General features: G+C 42.2%; 1 protein-coding gene across 1 annotated transcript in view; it reads right to left on the bottom strand.

Moving 5' to 3' along the window:
* man1a1 (mannosidase, alpha, class 1A, member 1) overlaps window positions 1-16,460 on the bottom strand; it is a 98,624-nt gene that overhangs the window by 30,427 nt on the left and 51,737 nt on the right. The gene's annotated exons all lie outside the window — the stretch shown is intronic.

Below are 16,460 nucleotides of genomic sequence, written 5' to 3'. Positions count from 1 at the left end.
TCGACCACAATGAAACAAAGATACATTCAGTGACGCTGTCGAGTTGAAATATGATTGTGAATAAACTAAAAACAACTGTAGACACATTCAGAACTACACTGATGATAAGCTGAAAAACAACCACAAAGAGACACAATGTCTTGTGTGTCCTTGAGTCTGGATGTCTTCTCGTATGCAGAAAGTGTTGGGTACCTTCAGGGACAACGGTGAATTGGAGAAAGCTTTTTTGCATCATCATGCATCATTTATCTTCAGCTCAAATCTCCGCACATGGCAGATCACTCATGATATCTCTGTCTGTGATTGGTCAGAAGTTAATGAGGCGGCACTTCAGAAGGAGCGCGGGAACAACACAAGCATGCAACAATAAAAACTCACAAGATGGTGCATTTATCAATTGCAAAAAGATTCCCTCCTAATGAAATTATTAATATTAGACCACCAAGCTAGTTTCATTCAGTGAAACACACTCCAGCTCTGGAAACAGCTGGTGGGGACAATGAGCTTCGGGCTATTTACTGGAAGCCAACAGATTTTTTTATTTTTTTTATTTTATGCCCGTTCATTCACTTCAGCAGCCACTTAGGGAATTATCAGGAGTAGAGGAACAAATATAGTCCGCAGTAAATGAACTGATGCTAACGGTGATGAATAATTCACAAGTCTGTTCTTCCGCGAAACAAACATGGTAGAAAAGTAGGAATGAAAAACAGACAGAAAATGGAAGGGAACAGGTGTGCCGGCTGAGAGGGAGCGATGTGCCGTTCAGGCGTCCCGGCGGAGAGTCGGTGCTGTCAGAGCAGCTGCCGGAGCCGGAGCCCCGGAGGACTTTCATCTGAAGGGAGATGTCAGATATTCACTCGAACAGTTCAACAACGCCAGAGACTGTAAGGAGACCTGATCTGACTCCCGCCGGCAGAGCTAACGCAGAACAAAGTCTGATCTGCCTGAGGCATGTTGAACTTACCCACTGACACGGGCCTGTGCAGCCCCACATCTGATCAATCTTGCCCCAAATGAGCAAGAGGTGTAGATTTTTTAAATAAAGAGACTTGGATGTGACAAACTTGACTCTAAATGTCATACGGTTGGAGGGGAATGTCAAAAAGCAGCAGCTTCCTGTTAAAAGGCGATAAGGAGAAACAAAGTAAGTTCAAAATTTGCCTTTCAAGCCCAAAAGCTGACTAATCAAGGCCCGGAAACGTTTGGATCTTCTGTGTGGTGTCTTTTGTCAACGATGTGCTTGTTAAATCTGTTTATTTCCCGTGTGACACCACAGAATAACAGACAAGAGTTGTTTTAGAGGAAAGATGTCATTGGGGGAGTTCGTCTTTTTTTGTGAGCAATCCAAATATAAACAAAAAAGTTACACGTAGCTTTTGTTTTAGCAGAGGAGTCTGACAAGTGACAGACCGAGTCTACAGAGTATAGTTTTTGTCGAGACAGTTGGTGAATTTAGACCATGAAACCAAAATGGCTTAAAGGAGTTAATTTCGTTTCCTTCTGGCTGCAACACAACAGCTTTAGTGGGATTTGCGTTGAATCGACAATGGATGCACACGTCACCAAAGGGATATCAACTGAGCACACAGATTTTATTACAGTTTCACTCCTTTATTGTGAATTTAACTCACAAAATAAATAAGGCAAATCGAGGAAAAGTGGCTGAAATGTGTCCTAAAATCTAAATGTGCAATGACAAGTCGGAAAATGAGTGTGTGCAGCTCTCTAAAGGTTAATTTTGTCCGCCTCAGGGTGTGCAGAGCACGCAGTCGGGACAACATTGACATTATTATATTAGGTCAATATGAAGAAGCTGCTAGCAAATCTGAAAAAATTTGTCATGCTCTGCTAGCTGTCAGTTCCGGCTGTGTCTTCAAGAAGAATCTGGTCTCCCTACGAAGCCCTGACTTTGTAAATAGGAAATAAACGAATTGGACCAGAACGACCTTTTCAGCTCATTTGCAACGGGACGAGGGGAAGAAGAAGAAGCGGGGAGATGCATTTATCCTTTTGTCAGGGCCCGACTGTGGCATTTTGAATTGGACTCAATGAGACAGAGCCGGGAACGCCTACTGGTGGAGGAGCTCCACCACCGTTTTTGAGTTTTAAGTTTTTGACTTTTTGCTGAAATGTGAGACTAAACCAAAGCTGTTCATCTCCTACGTCCACAGTACTTATTGTAATATGCTGTTCAGGACAACCTGTTACTCATCAGCATCTACAGTAACGCAGCATTTCTTTTCAAATTTCATAAACAAATGCTCCTAACAGGCATGAGGGGAAACAGAGAGAGAGTCAAATAGCTCCGTCTGGTTAAAACACAAAAGGTTTTGTTGTGGAAAACAGACGAGCTGTTAGGAAGAGAGGCACTCAGACAGACAAGCTGAGTGGAGAACAAAGACCTTTAATGTGGTGTGTCGCACACGTGTTAAACAAAGCTACCTGTCAAATTGGTGTCTGGAAGAAAAAACAAAACACACACACACTAACTTCTCCTTCCTTTTCAAAGACAGCTGCTGCTCCTGTACAGATGTGCAGGTATACACAGAGGTCTGGAAACAAAGCGAGGGAGAGAGCTGTAAGTCCCACAGAGCCGGGCCGCCTGGAGAGCAGTTAGGACTAACCCACACCTGCCCCCCCCCCCTCAGAAATCTTTTTGTCTCTCGGCACAGATAACACAATCCGGACACAAGTCAGACCGACCTGAGGAGCTGAGCAACAGCTGATATGCAAATGTGTTTGTTGCTTTAAAATGTAGCTCATAACTTTCTATACATAGAAACCGAGTTCACGAGTTCAGCTGTCGAACTAATTGACAATTTTTCCCCTGATGGTACCAAAACTAACAGCGTGAGACTTTCTGATGCTCTCACCTGTCAGTGCTGTTGGCACAGTTAGGGCTGGGTTAAAATCACCGGTTAGGTTTTGGTTAAATAAATGGTGGTTTCCTGCTTTACAGTCTGAGCTTCCTCCCTCTGTGGACTTTGTTGTTGTATAGAAATGTCACTTGACTCCTCACAAGAAACTCCACTTAAAATTAATAGGACAGGGACTGCTAGTCTTTTACAACATGGACTGAAAACATACAGTAATTCTCTGGAAGGAGCCGGGCACAGTTTTTATTTAACATTACAGAGAGATGAATATATAGACTGACATCCATTTTGTGTTCTGATGGCACGGAGACATTGCATCTAAACTGGACTAAGATCTCAGACTTTAAATCCAGGGTCAGTAAAATTTGAGTGAAAAAAAAACAAAAACAAATAAAAAAATCCATACTGAAGCCGGTATATGTGGCTAACTGTTGCAGATCCACTCAGAGATGCATGTAATGGGCGAGCATGCAGCCCTGCAGCCTCGCCTTGGGGCTCTCTTGGTCTTTTCACGCCGCTGAGCAGAGTTCAGGCCAGATGCATTTTAATACCACATTTACAGTGCACATGCTGGAGTTGTAATTAAAAAACACCAGCGCGGTCCTCGCTGTGCTGAGATGGTTGATATTTCACATTCTGTGCCAGCAAAACAAAATAATAAAAAAAAAAAAAAAACTGAAAATGTTTGGGTCAATAGCTTTTTAATCAGAGCATTTTGCTGGAACTGTTACAAACTGGCTGCAAAGGCCTTGAGGCCAAAACTATTGTGCTGTGGCGAATCTGACAACGCAAGTCTGTTAATTATGTTGGTTTGAAAAAGTGGTGGAGCTAAAAAGCGCTGGCCTTTCAACAGGCTCGAGTGCAATCCTTTCAAATGTGTAGGGGTTTCCTCACAATGAAGATCGGCACAATGAAAAGTGAAACTATTTACAATGTAGTTAGCACAATCATGAATTAAAGATGGAAGAATCAGAAAATAGACCAAAAAATGACACGAGGATGAATGACAGGCGAACAAGTTGGACTTAGGAGCCGAACAATAGGCCCGTCAGAGTCAGCTGCTAATCCCTGATAAGATAAGCACGTCGGTTTGATAATACTCAAATGTGAGGGCAAAGTGAGAGACCCATGCTTTGCTTCTTCTGTCACTCAAAGCCGTGTGTGTGTGTGTGTGTGTGTGTGTGTGAGACAGAACATTAACAAGGCAAATAGCTCCTCGGTCTTATCTTCCTGGCAGGGTTCAGAGATAAAGTCCAATGAGTTCTGGTCTGGGACGAACCCCGGCTCCCTTTAAACCAGCTGGTGGGTTGGGACACACACACACACACACACACACACCCCCAGACAATTCACCAGTGTTGTTGGACATATCGTGATACACTGCAGAGTGTAATATTACACTTAAGGATGAACGAGCCTTTTATTAAAATGAATCCAGGCAGTTAGTGGCCCTGATGATTCTGTTATAATGTGCTTTGAGTGATTCTACTCTGTCAGTAACATTCAGTTTTTTCTGTGGGAAGTCCTGAACCTGATTAAAATTATTCTACTGCAGCACTGACAGGAGGCGACACAGTTTAACATTAATGATCCTGGCTGGAATTTAATAGTCGAAAACTGCTGCAGGCTTTGTTGCTGTTTAAAGTCAAGTTTTAGACAAAAGGGTTTTAATGTGTCGAGATATTGATGGGAATTCTTCACACACAACACAAAAACCTTCTCCTGAATTTCTCTCTGCAGACAATCAGAGCTCCGCTTCCCCGGCAGTGTCAGCACTGATTATTTGTCTGTTCCCACTAAATCAAAAATGTAATTCAGGTATCTAATCCTTGTAGTTGTTGGCTTTCTGATTATTTTTGTACTCCGCCTGTTCCTAAAGATTCAGGAAATGTAATTCTGACAAAACAAAGTTAATAAAGACGGACAGCGCAGTCATTTTAAAGGTGATCAAATATCAATCAAAGCCAGTGAATTTGGATGTTTGTCACACACTGATAGCATTTCTGACAGTGATCCTAATGATTGCTGTCATAAAACCTTCTTTCACCTAAATTTGCAGCTATAAGGGAGATCTTTTTCAAAGCTGAATGACTCCTTGTCCACCGCCGATGTGTTTGTTGTCAGTTTGGCCTGAGGACGCAGACACCGGAGGGAAAGGGAGCTCTGTCAGCTCTCATCTTCTGGTTGTTGCTTCTGAAAAAGAGTTGGGGTCTCTGTAAGACACGTCCATCAGTGCTTGTGTGTTTCTAGAAGTGCCATGCTGGACAGCTGACATGTGTGTGTCTGTCCGCTGAGAGCCAAACTGAATGTGCTCACCCAGATGTTGTGTTGATATCACTGCCGACCGGAGCTGGACCTGATTAATAGCTCCAGTCTGAATGCCAGTTCGAACCTTTTTTCTTTGCTGAATGTTAAAATCATTAGCCATCTGGATGAGCCGCTCATTGGACACCAAGGCTGAAGTAAAAATTCTCTTTAGTATTTGCTCCCAGTCATTAGAAAATAATTTAAATTTCAACACATGTCGCTGGTATGAAACAGGAAGCGACACTGCTGCCTTCAAAATTAAACTCCTGGCTGATTCTTCTTGTTTTCTCTCTTGACTAACTACAACTAACATGTTAGCAGTTTTTTTTTCTAATCCTTCCGACACGTTTTCTCTTGAGATGGAGCGACATATCATCCCACATGTGGACAGATGTGATTGTTTGAGAAAGGATCCTATTCTCTGCCTCTGCTGTATCTTCCACCTCTGTACAGGAGTTTCGGTGGCTTTACGAATGCCAACTGGAAACAGAAAAGACCATTTTGGCTATTATGTTAGATAGTTTCTGTTTTTCCTCTCCACTAGAGGAGTCTCTTGCAGACCTGACCCTGTCAAATCAGAGGAAGACAAATAGGCTACTAATTGGTAGTGTCACGCCACTCCACACAAAGCAGCAGTGTATTTTGCGTTTGCTGTGTGGACATCCAAAATGGCGGTCGAGCTGAAACTGTGGACACGAGCAACAAGAAACAAAAACTTAAGATAAAATGAACTTTTTGTCTTATTCCACACTGATGGTTCATGACAGAAGGTATTTTTGTTACTTTACCAACTATAGTCAGAGACAGACCAGAGTCACTCCCCGTCCTGAGTCAATACTGGTTCTGCTGGGAATGAACATCACTTTTTCATGGTTGCAAATCTCTGAAAGAGTTGTGCATGTGTGTGTGTGGACTCAGGAAAAAAGGCGTGTGAGGGGAAAATAAAACAGTGTGTGCTGTAGCAATTACACAGTCTGTCAAAGCACTGCAGGAGGAAGGGCTCTGTTCCTACTCCGACCGAGTGAGTGTGTGTAGTTGTTAGGAGGATACAAAGTCAGTCCTCACAACTAGATGAATTACACGCATGCTTGCAGGCAACAGCGTGCACACACACACACACATACTTTGGTAGGGCACTGAAAAAGAGGGAAGACTCAGTCCAGGTGTGACCCTGTTGACCAAACCAATTTTCCCCTTGTCAAGCCGTCCACTGCTGTGAGTGAATGTTTGTTTCCAACTGTGTGCGTTTGAGACTGAAAGTAGTGGAGTGTGTACGGATAGTTTGGTGACAGGACAATGCCACAGGCTATTCCAAAGGGCTGACAACACAGAGTCCAGGACAGACACACACTTAACCCAGTGCGTTTGTTTGCATGTGCACCCCATCATGGTCCCAGTTTGCTGTCTGCAGGATGTTAATCCAATTTCATGGAAATGTCCAGATTGACAGCAGCTGCAGCCGACGGACGCTGACATGGACAATGAGATTATCTGCCACTTGAGGGTCAAAACTGAATTTAGCTGCACTAAAAGTTCTATGTTGGACAGTTACACATCTGATCTCACATGTGAGAAGAAACATTTCTTTAAATATCCAGTGGGAAAAGGTGCAAAACCAGACATACAATGATATTTACAGACAATGTTAGAGAAACGAAGGTGTTCAGACTGTCTCATCTCTGTCTAATGAAAGTCGCCCCACTATGGAGACCGAAAGAGGAAAATCAGCATCACAAATGATGTGCTGAAGGACTGCGTGAGGGCAGATTCATTCCAGTGTCACAGCCAACAAACACCGTTAAAAGCTCCCGACCCCTAAAGCCACTGAGAAAAACAGACCGCCATGCTCACTGCCACTTCAGAAACTACAGCGACACAAATCACAAAATGTTCGACGTCAGGTCACAGAAAAATTAGTAAAAGATTATCAACCATCAGTTTGTGCGACCTGCTGACTGGAGCTTCGACTCTGTTCGTTTCTCAAAGTAACCTTCTCCAAATCTTTTTCCAGCTTTAATTGCGTCGTTTCTCTCATTGGAATTAGTCGTTACATTAAGCTGCCTCACCTCACTCACACTAAATACAGCCAACTGTGTTTACACAAACTCTTTCACCGACTCCAGACATTCATTAGCACTTCACTGATTTTTCATTTTCATTATCTTAATCCATGTTTATCACAAGATATAAAGAAGCAGGACAATCCATTTAGTTACTGATCCCTTTTGAAGCCTTGTGTGATCAGTGATGGAATCAATTTGTTGCATGACCTTTACAGTATCAAAAATACGTGTGTGTGTGTGTGTTGCCCTCCATCTACTGATCCACTGAGGCAGGTTTCCTATCTAAAGTGGTTTGGGTCAGTCTGCCTCGCTGCAGTATGTGTGTGTCTGTGTTGTGTGAATGCGTTCATAAAGATCTTAAGCTCTAACAGTTTTTACTGTTTTAATCCACTGTTCTGTTTATCATCTTCTCTGTTTTAGGGCTGATTATATCGTACATTAACAGCGCACTTGTTCATTTGCGTTGGTAAATATGTGCCAGTAGCTCTCATCTCATTTTCATCCCAGTTAATCTCCTCATATCACTATTGCAAATGAAGCTCTAGACTGAAATACCAATTCTCTTAGGTTGTGGTGTTTGACTATATTTATATAAATATATTTTGTTACCCATGTATTATTGAACATCGCCCCGACAGCGACTTGTTCGTTGTGGCCTCTGCAGACAGGCTTTTCTCTGACATCAGGAGCTGAAGAGGTCTATTTTAGTCTGGATTTTCCTCTTTGAAGTCGTTGTTCTGTTTCAGGCACTGAAAGGACCAGCCTTTGTTGATGCCCATTACTGGAGGGACACGGGCTGCCTCTCTCACTTCTTTAATCTAATCTAGTGAGTGTTTTCCCTTCGTGGCAGGAAAAGTGCTCAAGTTTCTGGTGCAGAAAATACAAAGTTAACCCAACTAAGTGAGCCACAATGGAGCTGAACGCCTAACATTACTTTGAGACTCGGCCGCTTGCAGGCTCAGCTGCGTCCTGATTTGTCACTGCGAGGCATACGGTTGGTTTTGACAGATAATTGCAGGGATGTCTGCGATTCGTTGGTTTATCAGAAACAGAAAGTTCGATAACTGCTTTCTCAACTTTCGAAGCAACTGACAGCTCTGGGAAAACCTTACTGGCTTGATTCACAAATTAAAAAAGAGCGATAATGCTTTTGTTAATTTTATGTAAATTTAATGTAAACTTCAAATAAGATTAAGTGCTCATTTAAAATTTTAAACAAATCCTAAGTGGGAAATATTAAGAAAGCTTATGTAAGTTGAAGTACTATCCATCCATATTAGCCTTCCTTCCGTAAAATGTGTGAATGGAAATGGTGATCTTAAATAAAGTCTGCTGAAGGAAGGAGGATTTTCACTGTTAATAAGGTGAATAAATATCTTACTGCTACCACTGAAGTGGATGGAGCCAACAGCAGCCAGGGAACAGGCTCGGGTCGATCAGGTTTCCAGGGTGACATGTAGAGAAAAACAACCAGACGTACTTTGGTTCACACCTTCAGGCAGTTTAGAGTCACCAAATAACCTGATGTGTGTTTGGCCTGAAGGAAGCAGGAGTAATGGGTGGGAAAATATAAACTCCACACAAAAAAGAATTTATTACTTATGCTGCAAACACGCGTCTACTATTGCAATATTAAATGTGTCTGGACAAAGAAATGACTTTAGTTTAAATATGTAATCCAGAAAAATACTATAATAGTGGTATGATGCAGATTTAGCTTTAACTTTGACTTCACTTCCTCATCAGACCCCCCGCAAACCTCAAATAAATTCAACCCTGTTTGATATCTGAACTGTTGCATGAAAATGAAAATGTTGAGCTGAAGAGTGAGTTTTCATGTTGGTCAACAGCGACTATTTCCTCCTCTCTGCCCTCCATCTGCAGCTCTCTTCGCTTTCCTCAGAACAGATTAGACCAGTCCAAAAAGAGATTAAGATAGATATCCAGAAAATTCATTCTCTACGCTTGGCAAATAACCTTTACTTGGCGGTGTGTGTGTGTGGATATGTAAGGAGCTTTGCTTGGGCACAGCAGGACGATAGCAGAAATGGCCAGACGAGTGAAAGGGATGGGCGGTTGTTTTCCTCTTCCCATCCCTCTGGTAAAGCCAATTTTCTCACTGAGTGAATGGGATTTCCTGAGAACAGAAGCTGTCTGTCTGCCTCCTCCCAACGCGCTGCATTACCTGCGTGTGTGAGTGTGTGGCGGTCAGCAGCGTGCGTTGTAGGTCTGACCTGCACAGCTGGAGGTCACAGACGGGATTACACCGTAATGGCTTCGTGTCACAAGCTCGCTCTTCCCACTGAGAGTCTCTATCACAGCCAGGTATCGATAGAAAGTCTCATGTTTAAAAAATCCAATATGAAGAGAAGGACAGAAAAAAAAAAAAAACTTGCTGTGAAGTAAAGAAGGGATATCTGTGTTTCAGTTTCTCGTGTCATACTCAATCCATAGCAGGGAAAATAGCTCCGCCCCAATCTGATGACGGAAAGACCAATCAGCTACTGCAGGATCAGCTGTAACATGCTAATTCGTCGTGTAATCCACCAATCCCACCAATAAAAAGCTACTTTTCTGCACATTACTTCTGTTTTCTCCGCTATTAGCCTAAAAAAACAGGGATCTCTAATTTCCTCTGACATAATATACCTAATAATATCTTTTTACAAAAAAACGCTGTAGAGCAGAAAGGCAGGAAAGGTTCAGCTTGAAAAAAATGTAACTGACTGACAATTTAATGGGATGATGGCTTTAGCTTTGCACACGCTCAGCAGGGCAGCGGCTGCACCAATTATCATATGGAGTTTACTTTGTGAGAAACTTCAGTGTCAACCTGTCATGTTGGAAATGTTTCAAATTAAAACAAAACCCTGTCTCTTCACAGCGTTGCCCTTGCGAGGATCAAAGCGGAACACGTCCTTTGTGTTTCTTCAGGAACACGGAGCAACAAAAAGTACAGACGTGTCACCAGTTTGTGGAGGTGAACTGAACATTCAGTCGGAGAAAACCTTGAAAGCAGACTTTCTCGAGGGTGGGGGGGGGCAAAGCACTTGAATTCTTAATAAACTGAATTGAAAGAGCTCGATTTGAGTTTCTGACTCTTTGGTGAACATTTCCAGGATAACAGACAGAAACAGAGGTAAAGGGAGAACATCTGACATATTCCTGAATAAGGAATTTATTTATTTATGAGACAATTACACAAGATTTCAGCATTCGGTGGGTGCTTTCAAGTCTGTCTACAGTAAACCTGAGCTGCCTGCATGTATTTTTAACCTGACAGGTCTCGATGGAAATCAACAAAACCTAAACCCCGTCTGCAGCTGCCTCATTCTAGCAAAAGCAAAAAATAAAAATACTGAAGAATGAACGAGAAGTGTGGCGAAATGTCAAAATATCCATCCGGCTTTCCGTCCCTCTCGCCCATCGATCCAGCAGCTGAACAGTGAAATAGGAGGGAGGAAGTACAGAGCTGTGGTTCCTCGTGCTCGATGGGTGTCTGATTGGACGTCACGCTCTCAGGAGGGGGTCTGTCAGAGTGGGCTGCTCTCAGCTGCTTCTTTGTTCATTCAGGCGTGTGTGTGTGTGTGCGCTTCTGTAATCCTGCCTGTAGGTATCCACTCTACATTCAGTTCAAATCAGGGCTTAAGAAGTGTCTGTCTCTTCACGCTGTTCTGGAGCGTTTGACTGACGCGGTCAGTCTGGATATATTGTTACATCACTGCAGCCGTCAGGGTCGAATAATGTCGTAGAACAATGTGCGAAGCCTTTCTCACACAAATCAACTCCATCACGTCCTCCATCCACCTCCACACGAGGTTTATGTCGGGGGATCTTCGGTGTGTTTTGGCTCTGCTCTGTCTAATTACGCCGTAATGAATGTTAATTGAGGGCAAATGAGGCAGCAGAGTGAACACATTTCAACACGTCAGACTCCACGTTCACTTCTACAATTAATACTAATCTTTTTTTTTTTTTTTTTACAGGGAACTTATTTCTGGGTTTGTTTATTCATTCACTCCCTCCTCAGCAACATGCAGAATCTGTATACCTAATATCTTGTTCTAAGTTGTTACGTATTGAATTTTATATTTAAGAAATATTAAGAATAATTGCACTATCATATTTTATTTTGTCTATCAGGTGTTTATTTCTATAATACATCATCATATGATCGTATTTTATTTCGTTTATTTTAAGTTTTAGCCTCAAATGCACACAAGAAGAAGAGACATGGAGTTTGGTTTTGATGGCAGGAAGCTTCATGGGCTATAAACCAACTGAAATCCCAGGCTCCAGAAAGCCCCATGGCCAGCTAACTTCATTGTATTCATTACTCATGATTCATAACCGTAAACGCTGGGCTCTGAATCACACTTCAGAGCCCAGAGCGAACATGCTCAAACTGCTGACAGCACGCAACTAATATCAATGTGTGTCAACAATAAACGTTTAATTGCTCTGGTTCAATCCTCGACGCAGACTTGTGATCTTCGCCTTTTGTTTCAGGGGATCGCTCTGCCCTGGGGAACGTAAAGTCAAAGCTTAGGCTGGCTTTATCGTGTCAAAGTGTTGTTTTTTTTTTATAAATATATATAAACCTGAGTGTACTTCTTGCTGGCCTTAAGCTGGATGTTAAAATAGCAATAAGGACGGTTTCACTTTTTTATAAAGTTTCTCAGTAAAGCTGTCGCCAGCACTTGTGAGAAAGTGAAGCAGAGAGGCCACATAATCTGATCTTTTAAACAAGCAGCAGTTTCAACTCAGCAGCCTGTCAGCTGTACGGCAGGCCAGCACAAATAAAAATGTGTGTACGTCTCGACTCCCTGCTGCTTCCCGACTTCGGGAAAGGGCAGTCTTCTTGTTTGTGAGCCCGTCCATCATGAACTTCTCCCGCCTTGATCTTAATACTTCTTTTATATCATACCAGACTGACTGTGAATTCAATCTACTGACTGAGGGAGAAATTATTTTCAGTGAGCCGCTTCCTGGTAAACACTGTGGGCTCAGGGAGATATTTTTTTTAGGCTCTATCACTTGTCATCAGGGATAGCAGAAGTATCCAAACACCAGCAGTAAAACAGGGAGAAGACTTCTCTCTGTGGAGGGAATTCTTGTCTTGAGGATGACAGAGAAATACGGGAACAGCAGAAGTGTTTATAGCAGAAAAAATGGAGTTAGATCATAAATACTGACGTAACAAGTTAACCGGGACGGCACCTGAGTTTGTGAAGTAGGAAACGGCTTTAAAAGCCTCAATTTATTCTGTGAAATTGTTGTTTTACAGCCACGTGTTAAGCCCTGATGCTTATGGGTCTATTTTGTGGTGAACTTTAATAAGTGTAAATGGCAGCAGCACTGCTATCCTTTAATGACCGGGTCTGAATCTCAATTAGTTCTGAAAGCTTCGAGGACCCTGACTGTAATCCACCCCCACTCTGTTTGAAACAACAGCATTAATAAGTGATCATGATTTGATCATGAAGGCTGGGTAATAAAGAGCAGGACGAGGGCCTGCCTGATTGCAGATCAGTTGCTGAGATTTGTGAAAATACACTTGGAGAGACAAAGCGTAATGGAGACCAATCAGTTAGCAGAGGGAGCTGGCAAAGCTGTGCTGTGTTTTTGTCTTAGCCAGAGTGAAGAAGCTTCTGGCGCTATCTGATCAATCGCTGGAAAGAAAAACCTTTCAGGAAATGAATCACGTTCAGCTAATTTCTGTTGTCCAGGTCACAGAAACCCAGAGACCGACAATTAGATTTCAGTTTCACGATAATATACCACTGATTCATTGGTTTATATAATGTATTCTTATTTCTATCTTTGAATTAAAGAGAAAAGGTTAAATCAGCCTAAAAGAGCAGGCACCTTCGTCCTAACTGTGCAGAAAAAACTGAATGAGGGAAAGTAATATATATAATCTGTAATAATACAGTATATTTATCAAGAGTCCAAGCAAATCTAAGTCAAATTAAAGGAGATGAAACGTAACAGCCGCTCCACGTAGGCCAGGCTTCAATTCAAACATATTAGTGTGATAATTGACTGGTTTAAGGCAGATTTCAGCCGTAACAAGTGCTCTTATCATGGCTGACTTTCTTCAAGAACTCGGGCTGTTTACATCAATGTGCTGAAAATCCATGAATGAATGTGCTCAGCTGTGAGACAAATTAGATTTAACAAAGAAAGGAGCTTCTTCTCCATGATGGATCAATCAGCTTCATAAATATCATGAAAAATATCAAGTGTTTACACCGCCTCTGCGTGTTTTCCAACCTGCCACGGCATCGATTACAGAACATCTGTGATGCTTTCAAGCCAGCAGCTGGAAATTTAGCAAAAATCAATGAAAGCAATGGAGACGGTGGGATCATTGGCTCTCTCCACAGCTCAGCCTCCTGAATGCGCTGCGTGTACGTTGCTACTAAACTTCAGTCCTAATTGACTTGGTGTCCAAATGAGGTCTGTAAGACACCTGAGCGTCAAACCGCTGACAGGATTTCTTCTTTAATCTGGGCGGCTCTAAGGGATGAGCGGGGCAGCTGGATTACTCTGTCACACACAGCTGAAGGAGATGGGGATTACTTTTCATCACAATCAAGTATCATCATTTGGTGTTCATTATAATCATTCTGGGATAACGATGAAAGCCTCCTCCTCCTACAATAACTGGTGACAAATCTAACAGAAAAGGGGATTTGCTGCTTCTCGGACACGACAGTCTCTTTTTGTGTGTTTGTGGTGATACACACTGTACGAGTGCTAATGCCCAGACCAACATCATCTCACCAAGTGAAACTCGTGTTAGAGCATTTCCATCCTTCCTAAAAGAGCAAACATTAATCCTGCCATATTCAGCCCCCTCTCTTCTTTCCTCTTCCCGTGAATCAATATTTCTATTACAGTATTTTTATCACCATCTCTCCAAAGTCGTCATCCTTTTGATGATGCCATCATTCTTTTGTCGGTTGATGTCTTCCTATTCCTATTTTTTATTGATTCCAGCTTCCTCTAATCGCTACAATTTTCTTGTTCCCATCTCCAATTCCATAGTTTCATTCATTCTCATCCTCTCTCTCCCTTTTCACTCCCTATTTCACTTCTTCATTCCATTCATATTTAAGCCTTTATGTTTGATGTCACTAGTTTTAGCAGTAGCTGGATTTCAAAATTACACGACAGGTCGTTAGATAGAATATTGGTTCAAGGTTTCACTTTTCAGATGTTTGTATTCAGGTTGTGATCATATCTGTGTTCATTTTGAAGAGCTGTTCAAATGTCTGGTGTTGAAAACTTAAAGTTACTGTTCCCCTCAAAGAGAACGTGAAGGTTTGCTCACAGCTGGGTAAAAATAAAATTTTGAATAACAGAGAAAAATGAAAAACCCATCTACTTTAGGAAAACAAAAAGTACTTTGCTGTCTCTTTAAAAGTGGCAATATGTTTTTTTACAGAAATGCACCAAAGATTCATACATATTGCTGTTGTATCCATTTCTTGCCTTCTTTCAATTCAGACTTCCACTTTTTCCCTCCATCAATGGTCACCTTCTCTCGGGTTATTTTTTTCTTACATAGCTTCCTTCATGTGCTGCTTCTTTCATCCTTTTCTCTCTCTCTTTCTCTCCGTTTGTCCTTTATCTGTCCTTCCCTCCTTGAAGCACTTAGTTCAGATTAGCAGAGTAAACGGGAGCCTTTTATTTTGCTCATCTCTCCGTGTATTGTTTACTTCCTTCCTACCGTCCTTTCCCTCCTTCGCTTTCTTCGGCAGACGAGGTTACACGCTGTGATCTGTATGCAGGCAGGGACGTTAAAAGCCTGCCAGTAGGGTGCACACAGCCAGTACCAGCTGTACTTTTACTGATCAAATTTTTATCAAAGGCCCGGGCCTCTTTGAGTCGGAGCCAGACAAGAGCCGACAGGGAGAGAGACGGAGAGACTCCACTCCTCCGGCTGTTCCTCATGTCAATCTGACACCTTTCATCAGTCTTTGACTCCTCATCCATCATCCTCCTCCAAAAAAACAACAACAAAAAAACTCCTTTTGTTTTCCATCTGTCAAAAAAAAAAAAGCTCAGGCTGCTGTCAGTATGTGGAACATGGACGGTGTGTAAATGTAAAAGACTTCACAATGGAGGCCACACCAGCTGATCGAACCCCTGACCTTTGGATTAGTGGCCCAGACCGTGAAATCTTTAGTCATTCAGGCAAGTGAGGGCTAATCCCTACGATCGCCGAATCAAATCCAATAAATTATTTAAAAAATTTCATTTTCAGATGGAATTTGAATAAAGAAAGAAAACTGAGTAGCAACAGCTTCTCAGAGGACAATACTGTGAGAGTTAACTGAGAGAAAACAGATTTTTATTAGGGAATATTTTTACTTGGCCTTGTGTTGAAAAAGTTTCCTGTCTCTAACAAATCTATTTTCACTTCAGGCTGCAAATGAACAGAATTCAGAACGAGGCGAAGGGCTGAAGACTGAACTCTGTTCTGTGGTTTTATTCTCTCCCTCTATGAAAGCGTCTGTCTGCTTCGTCTGCCTCGTTTAGAGGGTTCATTTTCTCTGGAGGTCAGACACACTCATCAACAGATGCACCAAATGAGAAGTTACATCATGCCTGACCATTGTTCACTTTGGACATTTTGTTATTTAAACACACAACAGAAAATGTCCTTGTAATGTGGCTCCTCTGTACACGCCAGCGCTCTTATCTGTGCCCTGTCGCTCATTTTGAAGGTTGACACTTATTTGGAGTGCTGCTCTGAAAAAACTCAAATGTACCACACACACACAGACCAGCCCAGGTCGAGTAAAACAGAGCTATTCAACACACTGTATGACATGAACAAATACAAATAACACACATAGTGATCATAGTGCCGTGTCACACTCTGTCTGAATTTATTCGGGTTCGTGACGGACATTTTAAAGACCCTGTGATCGGAGATCATTTCCTTGGCTAATTAATTGGAAAGAAAGTTATTTGTTTTGGATGTTTTCTGTGAACTATTACACATTAAAGGTTGTGCAGAAATGAAGAATTTGCAGGATCTTTTTCAAGTTTTCCAACATGGTGGGATCTATTCACTTTAGTAGATCTTTCACTGGACGCAGCTCATATTGATGCCGTTTGCACTTCGACGCTTCGGCACCCTGTCCTCAGTCAGCCTCGGACATCCTGTCGGCCCATCCATCTCCCATCCCCAGCC

The sequence above is a fragment of the Echeneis naucrates genome, chromosome 24 (genome assembly GCF_900963305.1).
Source record: "Echeneis naucrates chromosome 24, fEcheNa1.1, whole genome shotgun sequence".
In the NCBI taxonomy this organism is placed as follows: domain Eukaryota; kingdom Metazoa; phylum Chordata; class Actinopteri; order Carangiformes; family Echeneidae; genus Echeneis; species Echeneis naucrates.
Note: the sequence above shows the minus strand (reverse complement) of the source record. Positions and strands in the feature narration are given on the sequence as shown.